At 35.8% G+C, this 14,690-nt stretch overlaps 1 protein-coding gene across 8 annotated transcripts in view; it reads right to left on the reverse strand.

Moving 5' to 3' along the window:
- Positions 1-7,591, reverse strand: part of ppfibp1b (PPFIA binding protein 1b) — a 32,904-nt gene extending 25,313 nt beyond the window's left edge. For all 8 annotated transcript variants that reach the window (XM_028451807.1, XM_028451805.1, XM_028451806.1 and 5 more), the window contains exon 1: positions 7,403-7,591. The gene's annotated coding sequence lies outside the window, so the exon portion shown is untranslated. The remainder of the gene's footprint in view (positions 1-7,402) is intronic.
- Positions 7,592-14,690: the final 7,099 nt, after the last annotated feature.

Here is a 14,690-nt window from a genome sequence, read left to right on the forward strand (position 1 = left end):
GATAATGCTTTGGAAATAACACAACAAGTTGTATTACTGACGACTTGTTATTGCATTCCTTTGTAGTACAGTAACTCACATTTAAAAGGTGCCTGTAGTGAAGTTTGGTAACACTAGTTGTTTAGTCTAGGAACCGTTAAGTCCTCGTGAAACAATATGGGGTACAAAGGAGCTGATCCTCAAGAAGGAACGGTCTGCGCGTCTCACATAACGCCTCCGATTTTCTGTAATCAAGAAAAACGGACGAAAAAGCAAGATTCACGTTCTTTATTTAAAATCAGGCTCCAATATGACATGGAAATACCTCACATGCATATTTTAGAACAATATCCAGGGTTCTCACCAGGAATTTTTCACAACGTAGGGAGATCGCGAGGTGTGCTAGCAAGCGCCACCGGCGCGAGTGTTGAAGGGGGGCCCGGGCGCATCCCCCCAGAAAAAGATTTAACAAAAATCTTTGTTACTGCCCAACTTTAAAACCAAAAGGTATTTGTTTAATTGGTGAAGGTCATGAATGCTGAATGTAGTTAGAGTTACTCATGCTTGTTATAGGTCTTTCAGTAATAAATACTCACACTGTATAGACAGGAAATAACATCAGAACTCATAAAGACACATGAAAGTGACCAGTAGATGCTTTGATGCTTTCCTTGGAAAATAACTTGTAAGGATTAGAGGTCGACCGATATATGAACTTTTTTCAATATCAATATTCAATTTTTTTTTAATTTAGCACTTTAGAGTAGCCATTAAAGGTAAAAAGAAAGAACATAAAAATATAATATGAATATACAACAACAAAAAAGTAATAATAGCATGTGCATGGGAGAGGTAGAAGCCAATAGGCTTACAAATAAAAAGCTGCTATAATAGGATAAGAATATAATATAATAGTGCCTGATCAAATGTTCTTTTTCTATTATATCCCTAATAGGAGGAATTTTGTTTTACTTGGTTGTTACGAGTACATTTAAAGTTAAATAAATGTAGTTCTATTGGTGTATTTGATTTCTAATATTTCAATTGTCTTTCATAATCAATGTGATTTAAAAAAAAAAAAAAAAAGTATATCGGCCTCAAATATCGGCCATCGGCTGAATTTAAAAAATAAAAAAAAAATCAGTATCTGCATTGGCCTTTGAAAATCCCATTTTGGTTGATCTCTAGTAAGGATACAGCAAAACAATCAGTAGATGCCTCTGAGGAAGACTGACAGTTGGCAGTCAAAGTACATTTCAAAGTAAATTTCCTGAAAAAACTTGTCTGAATAAATGAAACCTTGACATATAATTTCAAATAAGAAGACAAGATGAACTTGCTGGAATTATTGGAAAGAATATTGCCAATGAAACTCGAGAGTAATTAAGACTAAGAAGAAATCAAAGTAACTCAAACTAAAATCAAGGCATGTAGAGAAAACCTAATTATATCTTCCTACAAAAGTAGGTTTAACACTTAGTTCGCAGCACACATACATCAAACACACCTGACTAAGACTAAAGAGCAGACATGCTCTGTTTAAGCCTGCAGCCCATGTGTGAGACTCTAAACAAATGAACAGACAATGTTGGGCCATTTCCACAATTTTATAACAAAAAAAGGTTTCATTTGTCAAGTCACTGGAAGCCTGAGTGGAATGTTTGTTATATGGAAGCACAAGGGATATGTTTATCAACCAATCTTTTAGTTTAATCTTTTTACCCATTGAGGCATATTCACTCCCCCACCCCATCATACCCACAATCAAAGGAGATATCTCAAAAATTCCTCCATCCAACCATCGAACTCCTAAACAAAGCATCGTTGTCCGTCTTTCTACAAGTACCCTAACAGCAGCCATAAGTCACACAGAGGTGGCCATTGTCCTTCACTGCACAGCGTTTTCACTTAGAGGCATAATATATAGCATGAACTGCTGCATATGTATGTAGCATGTTTAGATACACCTGCTTTCTTTTTTAAATAAAAGCCTCCAAACCAAAACCATGAAAAACACATTCAAAAAAGCTCTTGTGGGTCTTTTGATAAAAATCTCCCTTTCAATTCATGGAGACACTCAGAGTACAATGAATACAACGAGGAGAGTCGACCACAGTAATGGCTTTTTATTTCCTTCAGCTTCGGTCCCCTTGGGACAAAAAGAAACCCATCAGAACGAGTCGGCAATGGGGCACTAAAGCATTCCCGATATTCATAAAAACTAAAAAGCAAGCTTGTAACCCTTAGAAGTATGCTTCTGCCCATTTAAGTTAAACACTAGACAAAACAAAGCCCTGAGTTAAAATGTCTCAGAGGAGACAGAGTTTTACAGCTGCAACACAACAAACTTCACAATTAGAAAAAGTAGAAACCATTCGTACTATAAAGGAGGAACAGTAAGGAAATTACCAAGCAAGTATAAATCAAACAAACTGTTGTTTTAGTTGTGCTTTTTCCAAGTGACATAAGGATTTCCAAGGATATGCCTCCATAAATAAATCCAAGTCTCTCCACATAATGACACTTTCTATGTTTTGACTCATGCAGGAAACGACTCACTTCTTAATCACCGCACAACGTTTCCATAGAGAACGTCCACCTCAGGTTCATGCACTTTATCTTGTTTAAACTCGCAGTGTGAACTCAAAACAAGAAGGCCAGACAAAACAAAGTCAAGGCTCGCTGAGAGAATCTTTCTCACTGAAGTGTCTGTGGGATGATTTTTCTTAAAGAAAATTACAGGAAAAAAAATTGATCATCAAGTAATTTAGAACATAACGAAGCTCCAGATTGTGAGTAAATACTTTGTATGTCAGTAAGTTTATGAGATCTATCGATGAAGGCGAAAAAACTGGGCGCAATGTTTTTATAAATTTAAAATCCTTTACATGAGGTCATTGTAGCTTGCCTCTGTGTCTCACAATCATTTATTGTTTATTTGTTTTTCACTAGTAACATAATAACTATAAAAACCATTGTATTTGAAAAACACTTACTTTTGACAACATAATATTAATTACGAACAAATTTCTCATGTTCTCCAGTTTATATTTTCTATGTTACTAAGATTTTTTCTGAATTTCCCACATGCAGTTATGGGCTAAGGAAAATTTGGGGGGGGGGGGGGGTTTCAAGAGACTGTCACTTAAGAACCAATGCACACAGTATATGTGACTAATCATTAGTGATGTGAACAGTCTATGTACATAGCTCAAAGCTGATCAAATTACAGGGAGCTGAGGCATATGCCAAGTTGTTTACTGAAGGCCTAAACTAGTTCCAGACCCAAAATCTTTTTCCAATTTTGATGGGCTGGCATGTCCACCAGATAGAATATAGCAGATCTTGGTGTATATTCTGAGAGAGTAGGTGGACCTGTATTACTGTACCAAACGTCAGTTTCCTACGTGATGTTGGAAGCTGAAAATGATAGAAAAACCCAAATGTACGAAAAAAATCAACACATATCCCCCTCACTTAATTGGCCATATCTCAAGTAGAAGTATTAATCTGATCAAACTAAAAATTCACAGTGTGCCTAATGAATAATCATGAAACTATTGGTAAAAACCTTGTTGAAATGACATGGAATGACCCTAAAATAAAATCATTTTTAATAGATAGAAAGATGAATGATGAAGGTAAACAAAATACAAATATACCCAAGTGCCTTACTGAAGTCGTTTATAGGACCTTATCACATGTAGTGCATGATGTGCATCACAAATGAGTTTCTGAAAAGCCCTTTTGGGATTTAACACTGATGCGAGGTAGCGATATGGAAGCACAGTATGAAAACTGTGACCCTGGGAGTAGGAGCCGATCTGGAATAACCTGCAGCTATTTCCAAACCTGTGTGAGCAGGCAGAATACATGTTTACTAATTTTACACCAGCAGCAACCCTACTGAAACCTCTATGAAAAAAAAACACGTTCATAATCCACTCACAGTAAAGACTGACAAAATAAGAGAATCAGCCAATATTTCTCAGTAAGCAGCCTGCATGGATTGCTTTATTCATTTATGTTGGAAGACGACATGCATTCCTTTTATTTTACACACCAAGTGTAACCAAGATTGACAAAAATTGTGCTTTTGTTCTGCAGCAAGTTTGGATGATATCATGAACCCAATAAAGATAAGTGAGCAAAGGATTTGGCAAGCATCCTCCAAACATTCTTGGCATATTCCTGCTGAAACAGAACGGAAAGAGGCTGCAATGTGAGCCCTGGGACTTCCTAAAAACAATGTCAATGAAATATTTACTACACAATGAACACAGTTGTTGTGAAGTGAAATGATCTCGCAATGCAAGTTCAGCAAAAAAAAAAAAGAGAAAGACGACAAGAGTCTGATTTGATTTTAAAACTCATCTCTATGCATCTACAGAGTAAATGTAGAGTCTAGTTCAGTTTATTCAATGACAAGCAAGGTCATATACAAAGTACTAATCACCACATAATGAATAAATAGCAATACCTTAGGGAAATTTGTACTAGTGTGGTGTGTTAACATAAGGCTGAATCCAGGAAAACTACAGTAAGTCCCTACAGACCATTATTTACTCAATGTGAGTCTTTGCAGCAGGTCTCATAACAACAAGGAGACACCAAACCCAGAAGGGAAGTTTTTTCAGTTTTTCCTTCAGGACTGGATGCCTGTGTGGAAAAAAACCCACACAAGTACAGATTCTGATTTGCTTTTTGAAAATTTCTTTAATTCCATTTCAGAGTTTCCAAATTTCCATTTCATCGGTTTTCCCTGTTTAGATGACTTTACTGGTTATTAAACTTCCCAAAATCCCACCAAAGTTGCTACATGGGGTTAATAGAGTCAACTACTGTTATCAATATTATATTAATATGCTTCAAATGAATTACAACAACTTTTTAGACTCAGAAAATTACAGTGGAAATGTGTGATATGATCCCAAAAACCAGTGAGGGTTTAGTCCGTGTCATGTAGCCATTTCTAATTTGTATTTCATTTTGCACTGAATCCCACGCAGCCGGGATTACGTACAGCAACTTTTTGAATAAGATCATAAGAAAAAAATTAGTTATTTGTTTGTTTGCTTCACTTGTTTTCCTGGAAAATATATATAATGATATTGTCCAAAAACATGCATTTGAAGTATTTCCATGTCATACTGGGGCCTGATTTTAAATAAATCGAGGTTGAGCATGCGAATTCTGCATTTTCATCAAAGTCCAAAAGAAGTACAAAATACCACAGTAATGTAGTAGAGTGGATTCTAGTATTTATTGTTATGTTAAGGCTTTATTCTGTCTGTATATTCTTTGTTGTGTTGATATAACCTTAAAAAAAGAGATTGATTTTTCTGTATAAAAGCTAGGGCATGACAAAGCTAATATTTTTGGGTTATTTCAGGTTGAACTCTTCTTTTTTTTTTTTTTTTTTAGCATTGTAGCACATTTAGCGTAGTACCTGTTGATTTAGGGAAAGTCTGCTTTATAGTTGCAGGAATTAAATATTCATATCTAATACATATATAAACAATGCACAACTGTAAATTGTCCTGCTGTTCTTCTGAGTGATAATACCGTACCTGTTGGGCTGTTTGATGTTGTCCAAACATTGTAGCAAAAATGTAACTGACAAATATGATTTGTGACATCAAGCTTCAATGTTTACCCAATCCATGCAATAATTTCTATCTCAATCCAATCCAATTTTATTTATAAAGCACTTTAAAAACCCAGGGAGAAGGTAACAAAGTGCTGTACAAAGGTGACAAAAATGCACACACTACAAGTCAAACAATAAAATGAAACAAAATATAAAATAACAGTGTAGATAAAATCAATGCAATTCAAAAACCATACACCAGAGTAAAAAGATGTGTTTTTCCCCTTTAATAACAGTACAGTAGGTCTATGCGCACCCCCATTTTTCTTTGCATAACATTGCGATGAAATACGCATTCTAGATCCAATCTGGGTGAAACCCAGTGATATTTTGATGGAAAACTAATCCAAAAATCGGTATGTGGATCCAGATCCCCTCCAAAATGTAATAGAATCTTCACATTACGTAAGGTCTATCTTTGGTTCAAATTTTGTCAGAATCCGTTAAGTACCTTTTACATAATCAGGCCAAGAGTCAAATAAAACAAACAAATAAAGTCAAGGATTCTTCCTTCCGCTAATGTGGGTTCAAATCCCACATTTGACAAATAATTTTTTTAATTTTAACACAACAAATTTCACCTTTAAAAAAATACATATCCGACAAAAATAAACTTTTTAGGGTTAGAGTTAGGGATAGGGTTACAGTTAGGGTTAAAATAAAAGGGCTAGCGGGGTAGCTAAAAATAAATATGAGCTAAAATACAACTGACGGAACTTTAGGTCACGTGGTGCACCTACCACGTGACCTAAACTGGCCAATGAGGGGCGCTGCGTATACATAGAGTGGCAGTCTATGGATAAGTTTAACGTATCCATAGCCACGGCCAACAAAAATACACAAAATGATAACAATACACAGATTTACTCTTAAAAACAAACAAAAAGACTACAAGTATACACATAAATAACTTTAAAACGATATAAAACAACACCAAAAGTATACATAAAAAACTGCAAAAAAACTAAATTAATCCAAAAACACACAAAATAACTAAAGAAAAACAAACATAACCATTTGTTCATGTATTAAAACCCTGACTCATTCATTTGTAAACGCTGACATGAGTGTTGATAATGCATGGATTAGACACTATCACATGTGACCATGCTATACTGTTAGAATACACGCTATGTATATATATACTTAGAGTAAATGAACTCCTCTACTCTGTAATGAGAGTGATTCAGAAAGTAGAAATAAGTAGCCTCAGGCACTGTCAGAAATGAACCACAACGCCTTACAGGGAAATGGCGATGTGGCAGAGCCATAAACCAACCTCAGACAGCCTCATTTAAACCTGAGGGAAACCTTCATTAACTTTATTTATCCACATTAACTTAACCTAGAACATTCAGATAATGTTAACATTTTATGTTTGGACCCTTCAACATATATCATTATTAGATATCGGGGGTAACACAAGAGCATACACACATTAAATAGCTACACACCTAATTTACTGACAAGACAAAGATCACACATTTGAGACAAGTAATCATCATAACAACATAGTGTTAATTAAATAAAAAATAAAGCAAAAACACGTGATGTTTCCATTATATTCAAGATGTTCTCACGTCCCAGAAAGTTTGTAAAAGGACTCACTGCTGATTACAAACTAAGTGAGGTATTTTTTTTTTATCACATAAAAAGGTCCTGTTACACCGTGAGATAAAATAGTAGCAGAGAAGTTAAAGCCACTCAAACAGCAAAGAGTGAACAGAGAGTTAAAAAAAAACCACAGCAGAATGCCATGAACAAGTCACTCACCGCAGCTTCACTCCAATAAATCCAAACAGCGATGTTTCTTCTTCGCCTTGTTTATGTTGTTAATGTTTGAGGAATAAAGTTCTCCAAACTCAGTTACTGAACTTTCCGTGTCCACCACCCGCTCATTCCTCCGTCTACGTCCATCTCTCCGCCATCATGTCGGTGTGACACTCGCCCGCTGGAAAAAATACTGGGACGTAAAGCGGGGTAAACCCCGCCCCCTCAGGGAGAACTCCATCTGGATTGGCTCAGAAGCAGGAACTCTTAAAGCAAATCTTGGGAGTTTTGATGCATTCATGGAACTGTTCAAAACTGGGAGGAAATACAAGTTTCTCCATAATGTAAAAGCACCACGATGCCATAATAAATGAAAAATGGTAATAAATCATTCTTACACTCATGTTAACTCACTATAAATGATTGCATTAAAAACAGCTTTCATTAACACATGTAACTGATATGACCGCTCTTTATTTTTCGAATAGCGTCCAATATTCCGTGTTTCTGGCTGGCACGAGAAAGTAGCAATATCTTCAGCCATAGTAGATAGTTTATCCAAAGTTTGGAAGAATCAGGCGACATCAAGTGGTCTTAGCTGTGAGCGGGGAAGAAGTGTCCTTTATTCCATAAATAAATGGTAAATTTATTCCATAAATATAACAGGAAAAGCTTAAAAGGGTGAAAAAACAAAATAAAAGGAAAAAATGGGAGCTATTTTTAAAGGAGGGAGCTGGTCGAGGGAAGCCTGTGTCCTTCGTTAAAAACAAACAAATACATAAATAAATCAGTTAATAAATAAAACCACCGCGGTAAATCCTCATATGTGAAATAAGAAAGTCAAAATTATGAGATTATAAAGTCATAATTATGAGAATAACGCAATGACCTTTTTATTATTATTTTATTATTTCATAATAATGTTTTAACGTGGATATATTATTTATTTATTTAGTGGTGGAAACTATGGAACAAGGAAGCTAATTTCTCCCAGTACCCCCCCCCCCCCCCCCACACACACACACACACACACACACTCCCGCAAAAAAAAAAAAAAAAAAAAAAAAAGAAATAGGAAAAGTAAAAAAAAAGAAGAAACAACAATCTTAAGTCATAATTATGAGATAATGTCTGATAATTACGACTTAGTAATAATCATTTAAAAATAACAAGTCATAATTGAGATACTATCATATTTTTAAAATTATTTTGCTATTTCTAGTTTTAGTCGTTTTTTCACTTGCAGAAACCAGCTTCCATAGGAAACATACTTCCATACTGCACCGATAAAAATAATTGGTCCATATGTAATAATCTCAACGCATTTCATTGGCGATGGTTTCTTGAGGCTCTGAGGCTACTCTGAAACATGTTGACAACAGGTGCTAAAATGCTGTCTATCAGAGACCTCTTCACCTTCACATACCAGCACTTCTAAGATCCAATCATCATTCAGCGTCTCTAATGAACTCCTTCAGACTGATGACTGGAACAGACACAAGGACACACAGTAATTACAGATGAGAGAGGACTATTATTAGCTTTGATCTGCTCTTCCTTTCATTTGCAATCTCCAAAACTACCATTTTTATGTCATTGAACGGTGTAAAAAAAATAATTCAACAAAAAACTTTGTAGAATGTGTGCTGTGCCTGTGATAGACTGGCATCCAAAATGTGGTTAATTTACAACAAACAAAAAACAAACCTGAACTGAAAAATAGTTTTTAGTAGTGTCAAACATTTTTCAAAGTCCAAACATATTTGATTAATTATATACAGTGGGGCAAAAAGTATTTAATCAGCCACCAATTGTGCAAGTTCTCCCACTGAAAAAGATGAGAGAGGCCTGTAATTTTTCATCATAGGTATACCTCAACTATGAGAGACAGAATGAGGGAAAAAAATCCAGAAAATCACATTGTAGGATTTTTATTGAATTTATTTGCAAATTATGGTGGAAAATAAGTATTTGATCAATGACAAAAGTTCATCTCAATACTATGTAATGTACCCTTTGTTGGCAATGACAGAGGTCAAATGTTTTTTGTAAGTCTTCACACACTGTTGCTGGTATTTTGGCCCATTCCTCCATGCAGATCTCTCTAGAGCAGTGATGTTTTGGGGCTGTCGCTGGGCAACACAGACTTTCAACTGCCTCCAAAGACTTTCTATGGGGTTGAGATCTGTAGACAGGCTAAGCCACTCCAGGACCTTGAAATGCTTCTTACGAAGCCACTCCTTTGTTGTCATTGTTGTGCTGAAAGACCCAGCCACATTTCATCTTCAATGCCCTTGCTGTTGGAAGGAGGTTTTCACTCAAAATATCACAATACATGGCCCCATTAATTTTTTCCTTTACACGGATCAGTCGTCCTGGTCCCTTTGCAGAGAAACAGCCTCAAAGCATGATGTTACCACCCCCATGCTTTACAGTATGTATGGTGTTCTTTCTCCTCCAAACACGAGTTGAGTTTTTATCAAAAAGTCCTATTTTGGTTTCATCTGACCATATGACATTCACCCAATTCTCTTCTGGATCATCCGAATGCTCTCTAGCAAACTTCAGACGGGCCCAGACATGTACTGGCACTGCAGGATTTGAGTAACTGGAGTGTGACTGTTTGAACTCATTATCAGTATAAAAGACAAATACATATTTTACTGAGGGATTTACCAATTCATTCATTAAAAATCCTACAATGTGATTTTCTGGATTTTTTTTTTCTCATTTTGTCTCTCATAGTTGAGGTATACCTTTGATGAAAATTACAGGCCTCTCTCATCTTTTTAAGTGGGAGTACTTGCACAATTGGTGGCTGACCAAATACTTTTCTGCCCCACTGTATATCTTCTATACATTTTGGAAAATGGAAAATTAAAAAAAAAAAAAAAAAACGTAATATCCTGCGATGTCTTTATTCCTTCAATTCAATCATTTTACCAACAGATAATCGAAACATTTCAACACTAAATCACACTGTTTATTTCAAAGTCTAATAAAACTGGTATCAAAATTATTTTTATTTAAATAATTTGTTTAACTGTTACATAAGAATCTTGGATAAGTGACATTTCTGTTAGTTCTTTGAGGGAGAAGAAAAACACTAGAATGGACAACAAATCCCAGCTTATCTACGTTCGTCTTAGCACCAACAACTTCCTTATCACATTTGACAAAGTACTGAGCTAATCTCCAGCGGGAGGGGTCCAGGTGGTGATTTGTGTTTGTATGGGGGGAAGGGGAGGGTGAAGCACGACACACACACAAAAAAAACACTGTCGGCCATAAAATGCTCACACAGTAACACATAGACAGTTCAAGTCGTTTACCAAGGGTTTACAATATCTTTTCTTCAGAGTTTTAGCAAACTAATATATATTTACCAACATGAATACCTGGGAATTCTGTCCAGACACGTCAATCATAGCAGCAATATTGCAAATAGTTATCTTCTGAAAGTCAAATATTAAGAATTACTGAACTAATGACCAAAAAAAAAAAAAGAAAGAAGAGTAAAATGATTAACACCTTTAAATAGAAAAACCCCACAGATAATGTTGCTGTCTTCTGTCTAATATGCAACGCATATGAGAACATATAATGGAAACATTTTTTTCCCATTCCGACAGAAACTGCAGTTTTTTAAATTTCATATAGTGGGAAAATAAAAGACCTCTAAGTCAGTGGTTCTCAACCTTTTTAGCTGGCAACCCCAAGAATAAGGGTTCCAGAGACCGGGGACCCCCACTGTACCTGAAGGTGGTTGAACACAGACATGAACATTGAAGAACAGTCATGTGGAGACAGGACCATCTATAAGGGGGAATAAAGGGGAGAGATTTTTGGGGCTCATCCATAAAGTCAGCAAAATGATGGTCTATTGTTCTATGAATCTGTGATAACCACATTTATTTATTGATCTGAATAATATCCACTGTTATCCAGGAAGTTTATTATTTGCACCCTAGTTTATAGTCATCTTAAAAATGTAAATCCTTGTTTTATTTAGAAATAAAATGGGTTAAAAGTGACCAAAAATGGTAGAAAAGGTGGTGAAATGGGATTTCAAAAACCACAGAAATTGGTTGAAAGTTGAAAAATAGAGTTGCCAAAAACAGACAGAAAGAATGGTGAAGACGATTCAAAGTGTCAATATTGGCTTATAAGTAGGAACAATTAAGTTAAACTGGCAAATAATTGGCATGACAAATCACGAACACTGAATATGGTTAAATTGGCAAAAATAAGCATGAAATATGGTGAAAAGAGGTTAAAAGTGACGATAATGGGTCAACATATGCAACTTTGGGTGAGAAAAGTGGTGGAAAGAGTTCATAAGGGCCAAAAATGTCTTGAAAGTGGAAAAATGTGGAGACAACGCATTGAAATTTGATAGAGAAATGGGAGTAATGTAACAAAATGCATTAAAATAATCAAAAATATGACAAGAACAAGTGATAAAAATAGGTGTAGCTGCAGAAAAATTGGTAAAAATATGCAAAAATGTGCTCGAATTGTTCAAAGGTTATTCTCAGTTTCCTGAGGGCATCTGGTGACCCCCTACCAGTGTCTCACCATCCTAAGGTTGAGAAACCCTGACTTAATGAACTCAATTTAAAGATCTTATTTTCTGCCTAAAAACATATAGAGCAACAACACCTGGAACAAAACTATATCACAAAATCACCTTGTTGCTTTTAAAAAAAGGACCAGCCTGCATCTATGGCACGATTCCTTATAGCTCTGCATTAAAAAGGTTAGGTAGTGTGTACTGAAGCCAACATGTTCTCTAAAAGTCTCGTTTCACTATTGAACAAAGATCGTCTTCATTCATCACATGCACATCGTGCAGTGCTGTGGTCAAGTTAGTCCAATGATACATCAAGTGCCCATTGTAGTCTGTAGTGGGCCAAAAAACCAACACACACAGCTTCGTTAAACGTGTCCGAGCAGGAATGTCCAAAGGCACATCGGACACGGGCACGAGAGCCCTTCAAAGTTCAGAGGCTCCGTCCACCAGCTCCTCTTAGTTCAAGCATCAGAGTAAAGACAGTATTATTCCCACAGTCCTCTTCCATCTTTATAACAGAGTCCTTATTGAAAATAAAAGCTTTAACAGTCCTCAGGAAATGTGTTTAAACCGTGGCCCAAGAATATCTGCATGGTGGAAAATACATGCGTTGGAGTGAACTTGGTTGATTGAAGTATACACAAAAGTTTCAGTGAGTTCATTTTGTCTTCTTTATAAATAAAATGTTAAGGTTTCATTTATTCAGAATTTATTTTTTAGGAAATGTACTTATGTTTCGACTGCTAACTGTCAGTTTCCTCAGAGGTGTCCGCTGATTGCTTTGATGTGTGCTAAGTTCTTTTACTGTGGTTGTGTTCGAAATCGCATACTAATGTATTACTTCTACTAAGTCTGACGTCAAAATGAGTATGTAGCATGGAAAAACTGAGTACGCGAGAAATACCCGGATGTATACTAAATGGGGACAGTTTTTAAGTATGCACGGTGGACAAGAGTCACACTCAACCGTCCCACGATGTATTGAGAACGGAACGAAAAATCGTCCTTGGACCAACTTCAAGCTCAAAATCAAACATCCCCTTTTCAAAGTAAAAGCATCTCTTCTTGTCTTCCATTAGTTTTTTTTTTTTTTTTTAATGCTTTTGTAATTAAGGCTCTTGTTTTGAAGTTAATCAGAAGTTTTGTCAGTAGCACAATGGAGGCGGGTCTCCAAAAAGTCAGCATAAAATGTGTATACGTGAGTTTTAAGGATTAAATGAGCACATTTAGTTTGTAGTGCATAGTATGCCATTTCGAACACAGCCTGCCTATTATGAAAAATAACTTATGACACATCAAAGCGATCAGCAGATGCCTCTGAGGAAGACTGACAGGAAATGAAAGTAAATTTCAAAGCAAATTTCCTTAAACAGAGTTGCCTGAATAAATGAAACCTTAACTACACAAATGTTTCTTTAGAGAAAAATGGTTTTAAAAATGCCCACACATGTTTGTCACATGCCAATATGCCATGATCACAACAACTTCTGGATAATTTATCTTCAGTTCGTTCATAAAACAACAGAAATCATATTTTAGTACAGGGAAGCCAGATCAAGATGCTTGCGGTACATCAATAATAAAGCAATTGTTTTTAAAACAAAAAAATAATAATATTATAATAAACAACCAATATTTAAATTATATTTATCGATATAATCCAAATTGGAACACCATTATCCATTAAATCATGTGTCAAACTCAAGCCCAGGGGCCCAATCTGGTCCTTTAAAGCTCCTAATTCAGCCCGCAGGAGAAAGTACAAATGACAACGAAAACATGACTCATTGTGTAAGTCACTAACTAGTTCACTTGTAGACATTCCAGTACCTCCAAATACATAAATTCAATTAATCTGCACATTTTTTTGCCTGGGCTCAGTTTTCCCATGCCTGTATCTCATGATGGCAGTCTTTTTTTAACTTCAAATTGTTGCAAGTACTCAAATTTTTCCCCATAAAAATTAAATAAAATGTAGTCACATAATCAAACTAGGGTATCTGAATAATAAAATAGCTTGTTTTACTGCCTTTTTTTTTTTATATATTAAACTAGTCTGTAATTGGCCCCTGAATTAAAATGAGTTTGACACCCCTGCTTTAGATACACAACAAATCAATAGGGTAAAAACCTTCTGACTATATTCATGTTAATCTGTAAATCAAGAATGGGATTCTTGACGAGGTATATTGTCGACCAACGCTCAGTCGCTCCCCAAACACCCCAACAAACAGCCTGCTCAATGTCTCATCTTCAGATGATTTCAAAATAAAGCACAGCTTATAGTGTCATATGGAATGATAGTTCTGCATAGCACAATCCCTTAAATCTGTGCACCTTGTCACACGCACAACAATATAACAAAATGTCTTCACAGACATGCCAGTGCATGACAACAACACATGAACTAAAACAAACTCCCAAAGCTGTATTGCTTACCTGTTAGATAAAAAAAGCTGACGGAGAGAACGTAAAAGCAGTCTTTACGTCACATACTGATAATGTACAGTATGTGGGGGTAAGTACATCATCAACCCTTAACCCGAATAACTACCTGAGTTATCAATTAAACCACTAGACTTATAAACATATCAGCTTAACACACGTGTTGATAAAATAAATAATAATATGTCAGAGGTTCAGCCTTAAAGCTGAATGCAGGGGGTTCCATTGATGAACAGCAGCTCTGTGAAAAAGTATTGGATTACTTCCTTAAAA

Source organism: Gouania willdenowi, chromosome 6, assembly GCF_900634775.1.
Source record: "Gouania willdenowi chromosome 6, fGouWil2.1, whole genome shotgun sequence".
NCBI classification, from domain to species: domain Eukaryota; kingdom Metazoa; phylum Chordata; class Actinopteri; order Blenniiformes; family Gobiesocidae; genus Gouania; species Gouania willdenowi.